This window comes from Pangasianodon hypophthalmus, chromosome 21, assembly GCF_027358585.1.
Source record: "Pangasianodon hypophthalmus isolate fPanHyp1 chromosome 21, fPanHyp1.pri, whole genome shotgun sequence".
In the NCBI taxonomy this organism is placed as follows: domain Eukaryota; kingdom Metazoa; phylum Chordata; class Actinopteri; order Siluriformes; family Pangasiidae; genus Pangasianodon; species Pangasianodon hypophthalmus.
Genome location: NC_069730.1, coordinates 8069260 through 8076554, shown reverse-complemented (window position 1 = coordinate 8076554; position 7295 = coordinate 8069260). Strand labels below are relative to the sequence as shown.

The 7295-nt window shown below is 40.2% G+C and overlaps 3 non-coding genes and 1 pseudogene across 3 annotated transcripts; all 4 read left to right on the top strand.

The window, feature by feature from the left end:
* Positions 1-175: 175 nt before the first annotated feature.
* LOC128317171 (uncharacterized) lies at positions 176-284 on the top strand (annotated as a pseudogene).
* Positions 285-2254: 1970 nt separating this feature from the next.
* LOC117595745 (5S ribosomal RNA) lies at positions 2255-2373 on the top strand. Its single transcript, XR_004576922.1, has one exon. It is a non-coding gene; the product is annotated as a 5S ribosomal RNA (ribosomal RNA).
* Positions 2374-4360: 1987 nt separating this feature from the next.
* On the top strand, positions 4361-4479 carry LOC117595744 (5S ribosomal RNA). Its single transcript, XR_004576921.1, has one exon. It is a non-coding gene; the product is annotated as a 5S ribosomal RNA (ribosomal RNA).
* A 1970-nt stretch (positions 4480-6449) lies between these two features.
* Positions 6450-6568, top strand: LOC117595753 (5S ribosomal RNA). Its single transcript, XR_004576930.1, has one exon. It is a non-coding gene; the product is annotated as a 5S ribosomal RNA (ribosomal RNA).
* The last annotated feature ends 727 nt before the right edge of the window (positions 6569-7295 follow it).

The window sequence follows — 7295 nt, the reverse complement described above, 5'->3', positions numbered from 1 at the left end:
ACCCATGAAGTGGAGAGCCATGTGTTCGTGCATGATTCGTTGGTTTGGACGAAGAGGTTTTACTCTCCGTACGACAGCACATTAGGAAGTGAGGGAGTCCAAAAAAAAAAAAAAAAAAAAAACCACTTGGTCTACAGCGTACACTTTAAATAGGCCGTAGCGCTGCTCGTTTCTCGCTTACGGCCATACCACCCTGAGCACGCCCGATCTCGGAAGCTAAGCAGGGTCGGGCCTGGTTAGTACTTGGATGGGAGACCGCCTGGGAATACCAGGTGCTGTAAGCTTTTTCACCTCCACCTTCAGAGTCTCTGCTGCAACGTTTCAAACGCACAAACCCTTTCAACTTTCACCTAATTATTACTAGCTACACAAAGGCACTATGGAGAGACCCAGCTCACCAAATCTAAAACAAATCAATCGAATCAACAGAAATTTCTTTTCGAATCACTAAATTATTATCTTGCACACAGTTATTCACCTTGCCTTTATTTTTACGTCTTTCTTCCTTCATTCTTTTCATTAGGCATGTATTCCTTTAGACTTTTATGTCTCTATTTAGTTTTTTTCACTAACTTTTTTCTTTTGGTATAAAGTGATTCGTTCATGATGGTACATCAGTACGATGCATGTGCCGAGATAAGAGGGGCTTCTCATTGGAGATATGCGTTAGTCACAGTTCTTGATCGAGTAACTCTTGTGATTATTGTTACTCTTAGTATTATCATTACGACTAGTAGCGGTAAGGTATTACTATTGCAATAACACCTTTATTTATTGAGCATTGTCACTACATTGTGTCACCTTGCTCTGACAGTGCCACCTACTACATACTTCATTTGTCTATCTGCTACTGCAACTTTGCACGTTCACATTCCCTGCCACTTTACCTGGCAGCGGCGGGTTGCTCTCTGTCACTGTCAATGGAAATTCTGCTATTCTGCGGTTTCATCGCCCTATCATTCGTGTGACTGTAGTGTCACTTTAGTAGTATTTGCACTAATAACCTATTCTGTCTCAATCACTCGCACGTACAAATGGATATTGCACATTTCTTCCTATTATGTACAGTATTCTTTTCTTTCTAGATATGTTCTATTCATACATGGACAGGAGATGCAAACCTGATTTCAGTGTAATCTTAGGATGACAAGAAACGTGTCCTATTCTATTTAATTCATTCTAAATGTACTCCGTAACTTTATTTATCGATTTAATTTGTAATTCATTTATTCGTTCACTAGTCGATTTATTTATTTATTTATTTATTTTCTATTCGTGTATTCCTTTTTTCTTTATTTATTTTGAAAACTTTTTGCTTTTTTTATTTTGTGTATACTTCCCTCACTTTCCCCCAATTTCTCCCTTTAGTTTTTTCTGCATTTGCTCACCCGTATACTAATGTAGGTGCGTGCTTCTGACTGCTTTTATAGCGTGATGGCGCACCACCCTGAGCACGCGCTGTTTGTGCACATCATTGCGTCTTGAAGGCCATGAAAGCTCATTTCCGCAGATGGTCAGGGAGGCTCGGCATTCTGTGTGTTTTTCAGTGGTGTTTATCGCCGCCTTTTAATGCAGCTAATTTCAAAATATCCCACTGAAGTTTTCAGTTCAAGCCCTTGTGTAAGTCCCTCTTGATTGGCTCGTCTAGTGAACGCTGTAAATGCAGAGAGGGAGGGAAGGGAGAGAGATTGATTCATGCCGGCCCCACACTCCAGCTCAGTTGGTGGCGGTAATGCGCCCAACTCCTGAATCGACGTAAAACCCCAAAGAAGAAGAGAGCAGGCGCGTGTAGTTGTAGCGGCTAATTGATTTGTTGATTTGAACTGTTTTTCACACACTAATAATGGAAGCAAGAAAAGTATTGTGGAAGTAGTTGTAAATAGACTGTTGATAATCAGGCTTTCTGCTCTTGCAGCAATGGGATGTCTGATGTCAATTTCTTCTGTTCTTTTTCTCTTTTTTTTAAGGCGTATATGGCATTAGAATAAAGCACGAAGCTAAAGATGCAATGTGCCTGTTGAAAATGTAGGGAAATAAAGACGAGCAAGCATGCAATAAAGTGGTCTGAAACCCATGAAGTGGAGAGCCATGTGTTCGTGCATGATTCGTTGGTTTGGACGAAGAGGTTTTACTCTCCGTACGACAGCACATTAGGAAGTGAGGGAGTATATATAAAAAAAAAAAAAAAAAAAAAAAAAAAAACACTTGGTCTACAGCGTACACTTTAAATAGGCCGTAGCGCTGCTCGTCTCTCGCTTACGGCCATACCACCCTGAGCACGCCCGATCTCGTCCGATCTCGGAAGCTAAGCAGGGTCGGGCCTGGTTAGTACTTGGATGGGAGACCGCCTGGGAATACCAGGTGCTGTAAGCTTTTTCACCTCCACCTTCAGAGTCTCTGCTGCAACGTTTCAAACGCACAAACCCTTTCAACTTTCACCTAATTATCTAATTATTACTAGCTACACAAAGGCACTATGGAGAGACCCAGCTCACCAAATCTAAAACAAATCAATCGAATCAACAGAAATTTCTTTTCGAATCACTAAATTATTATCTTGCACACAGTTATTCACCTTGCCTTTATTTTTACGTCTTTCTTCCTTCATTCTTTTCATTAGGCATGTATTCCTTTAGACTTTTATGTCTCTATTTAGTTTTTTTCACTAACTTTTTTCTTTTGGTATAAAGTGATTCGTTCATGATGGTACATCAGTACGATGCATGTGCCGAGATAAGAGGGGCTTCTCATTGGAGATATGCGATAGTCACAGTTCTTGATCGAGTTACTCTTGTGATTATTGTTACTCTTAGTATTATCATTACGAGTAGTAGCGGTAAGGTATTACTATTGCAATAACACCTTTATTTATTGAGCATTGTCACTACATTGTGTCACCTTGCTCTGACAGTGCCACCTACTACATACTTCATTTGTCTATCTGCTACTGCAACTTTGCACGTTCACATTCCCTGCCACTTTACCTGGCAGCGGCGGATTGCTCTCTGTCACTGTCAATGGAAATTCTGCTATTCTGCGGTTTCATCGCCCTATCATTCGTGTGACTGTAGTGTCACTTTAGTAGTATTTGCACTAATAACCTATTCTGTCTCAATCACTCGCACGTACAAATGGATATTGCACATTTCTTCCTATTATGTACAGTATTCTTTTCTTTCTAGATATGTTCTATTCATACATGGACAGGAGATGCAAACCTGATTTCAGTGTAATCTTAGGATGACAAGAAACGTGTCCTATTCTATTTAATTCATTCTAAATGTACTCCGTAACTTTATTTATCGATTTAATTTGTAATTCATTTATTCGTTCACTAGTCGATTTATTTATTTATTTATTTATTTATTTATTTTCTATTCGTGTATTCCTTTTTTCTTTATTTATTTTGAAAACTTTTTGCTTTTTTTATTTTGTGTATACTTCCCTCATTTTCCCCCAATTTCTCCCTTTATTTTTTTCTGCATTTGCTCACCCGTATACTAATGTAGGTGCGTGCTTCTGACTGCTTTTATAGCGTGATGGCGCACCACCCTGAGCACGCGCTGTTTGTGCACATCATTGCGTCTTGAAGGCCATGAAAGCTCATTTCCGCAGATGGTCAGGGAGGCTCGGCATTCTGTGTGTTTTTCAGTGGTGTTTATCGCCGCCTTTTAATGCAGCTAATTTCAAAATATCCCACTGAAGTTTTCAGTTCAAGCCCTTGTGTAAGTCCCTCTTGATTGGCTCGTCTAGTGAACGCTGTAAATGCAGAGAGGGAGGGAAGGGAGAGAGATTGATTCATGCCGGCCCCACACTCCAGCTCAGTTGGTGGCGGTAATGCGCCCAACTCCTGAATCGACGTAAAACCCCAAAGAAGAAGAGAGCAGGCGCGTGTAGTTGTAGCGGCTAATTGATTTGTTGATTTGAACTGTTTTTCACACACTAATAATGGAAGCAAGAAAAGTATTGTGGAAGTAGTTGTAAATAGACTGTTGATAATCAGGCTTTCCGCTCTTGCAGCAATGGGATGTCTGATGTCAATTTCTTCTGTTCTTTTTCTCTTTTTTTTAAGGCGTATATGGCATTAGAATAAAGCGCGAAGCTAAAGATGCAATGTGCCTGTTGAAAATGTAGGGAAATAAAGACGAGCAAGCATGCAATAAAGTGGTCTGAAACCCATGAAGTGGAGAGCCATGTGTTCGTGCATGATTCGTTGGTTTGGACGAAGAGGTTTTACTCTCCGTACGACAGCACATTAGGAAGTGAGGGAGTATATATAAAAAAAAAAAAAAAAAAAAAAAAAAAAAACACTTGGTCTACAGCGTACACTTTAAATAGGCCGTAGCGCTGCTCGTCTCTCGCTTACGGCCATACCACCCTGAGCACGCCCGATCTCGTCCGATCTCGGAAGCTAAGCAGGGTCGGGCCTGGTTAGTACTTGGATGGGAGACCGCCTGGGAATACCAGGTGCTGTAAGCTTTTTCACCTCCACCTTCAGAGTCTCTGCTGCAACGTTTCAAACGCACAAACCCTTTCAACTTTCACCTAATTATTACTAGCTACACAAAGGCACTATGGAGAGACCCAGCTCACCAAATCTAAAACAAATCAATCGAATCAACAGAAATTTCTTTTCGAATCACTAAATTATTATCTTGCACACAGTTATTCACCTTGCCTTTATTTTTACGTCTTTCTTCCTTCATTCTTTTCATTAGGCATGTATTCCTTTAGACTTTTATGTCTCTATTTAGTTTTTTTCACTAACTTTTTTCTTTTGGTATAAAGTGATTCGTTCATGATGGTACATCAGTACGATGCATGTGCCGAGATAAGAGGGGCTTCTCATTGGAGATATGCGATAGTCACAGTTCTTGATCGAGTTACTCTTGTGATTATTGTTACTCTTAGTATTATCATTACGAGTAGTAGCGGTAAGGTATTACTATTGCAATAACACCTTTATTTATTGAGCATTGTCACTACATTGTGTCACCTTGCTCTGACAGTGCCACCTACTACATACTTCATTTGTCTATCTGCTACTGCAACTTTGCACGTTCACATTCCCTGCCACTTTACCTGGCAGCGGCGGATTGCTCTCTGTCACTGTCAGTGGAAATTCTGCTATTCTGCGGTTTCATCGCCCTATCATTCGTGTGACTGTAGTGTCACTTTAGTAGTATTTGCACTAATAACCTATTCTGTCTCAATCACTCGCACGTACAAATGGATATTGCACATTTCTTCCTATTATGTACAGTATTCTTTTCTTTCTAGATATGTTCTATTCATACATGGACAGGAGATGCAAACCTGATTTCAGTGTAATCTTAGGATGACAAGAAACGTGTCCTATTCTATTTAATTCATTCTAAATGTACTCCGTAACTTTATTTATCGATTTAATTTGTAATTCATTTATTCGTTCACTAGTCGATTTATTTATTTATTTATTTATTTTCTATTCGTGTATTCCTTTTTTCTTTATTTATTTTGAAAACTTTTTGCTTTTTTTATTTTGTGTATACTTCCCTCACTTTCCCCCAATTTCTCCCTTTAGTTTTTTCTGCATTTGCTCACCCGTATACTAATGTAGGTGCGTGCTTCTGACTGCTTTTATAGCGTGATGGCGCACCACCCTGAGCACGCGCTGTTTGTGCACATCATTGCGTCTTGAAGGCCATGAAAGCTCATTTCCGCAGATGGTCAGGGAGGCTCGGCATTCTGTGTGTTTTTCAGTGGTGTTTATCGCCGCCTTTTAATGCAGCTAATTTCAAAATATCCCACTGAAGTTTTCAGTTCAAGCCCTTGTGTAAGTCCCTCTTGATTGGCTCGTCTAGTGAACGCTGTAAATGCAGAGAGGGAGGGAAGGGAGAGAGATTGATTCATGCCGGCCCCACACTCCAGCTCAGTTGGTGGCGGTAATGCGCCCAACTCCTGAATCGACGTAAAACCCCAAAGAAGAAGAGAGCAGGCGCGTGTAGTTGTAGCGGCTAATTGATTTGTTGATTTGAACTGTTTTTCACACACTAATAATGGAAGCAAGAAAAGTATTGTGGAAGTAGTTGTAAATAGACTGTTGATAATCAGGCTTTCTGCTCTTGCAGCAATGGGATGTCTGATGTCAATTTCTTCTGTTCTTTTTCTCTTTTTTTTAAGGCGTATATGGCATTAGAATAAAGCACGAAGCTAAAGATGCAATGTGCCTGTTGAAAATGTAGGGAAATAAAGACGAGCAAGCATGCAATAAAGTGGTCTGAAACCCATGAAGTGGAGAGCCATGTGTTCGTGCATGATTCGTTGGTTTGGACGAAGAGGTTTTACTCTCCGTACGACAGCACATTAGGAAGTGAGGGAGTATATATAAAAAAAAAAAAAAAAAAAAAAAAAAAAACACTTGGTCTACAGCGTACACTTTAAATAGGCCGTAGCGCTGCTCGTCTCTCGCTTACGGCCATACCACCCTGAGCACGCCCGATCTCGTCCGATCTCGGAAGCTAAGCAGGGTCGGGCCTGGTTAGTACTTGGATGGGAGACCGCCTGGGAATACCAGGTGCTGTAAGCTTTTTCACCTCCACCTTCAGAGTCTCTGCTGCAACGTTTCAAACGCACAAACCCTTTCAACTTTCACCTAATTATCTAATTATTACTAGCTACACAAAGGCACTATGGAGAGACCCAGCTCACCAAATCTAAAACAAATCAATCGAATCAACAGAAATTTCTTTTCGAATCACTAAATTATTATCTTGCACACAGTTATTCACCTTGCCTTTATTTTTACGTCTTTCTTCCTTCATTCTTTTCATTAGGCATGTATTCCTTTAGACTTTTATGTCTCTATTTAGTTTTTTTCACTAACTTTTTTCTTTTGGTATAAAGTGATTCGTTCATGATGGTACATCAGTACGATGCATGTGCCGAGATAAGAGGGGCTTCTCATTGGAGATATGCGATAGTCACAGTTCTTGATCGAGTTACTCTTGTGATTATTGTTACTCTTAGTATTATCATTACGAGTAGTAGCGGTAAGGTATTACTATTGCAATAACACCTTTATTTATTGAGCATTGTCACTACATTGTGTCACCTTGCTCTGACAGTGCCACCTACTACATACTTCATTTGTCTATCTGCTACTGCAACTTTGCACGTTCACATTCCCTGCCACTTTACCTGGCAGCGGCGGATTGCTCTCTGTCACTGTCAATGGAAATTCTGCTATTCTGCGGTTTCATCGCCCTATCATTCGTGTGACTGTAGTGTCACTTTAGTAGTATTTGCACTAATAA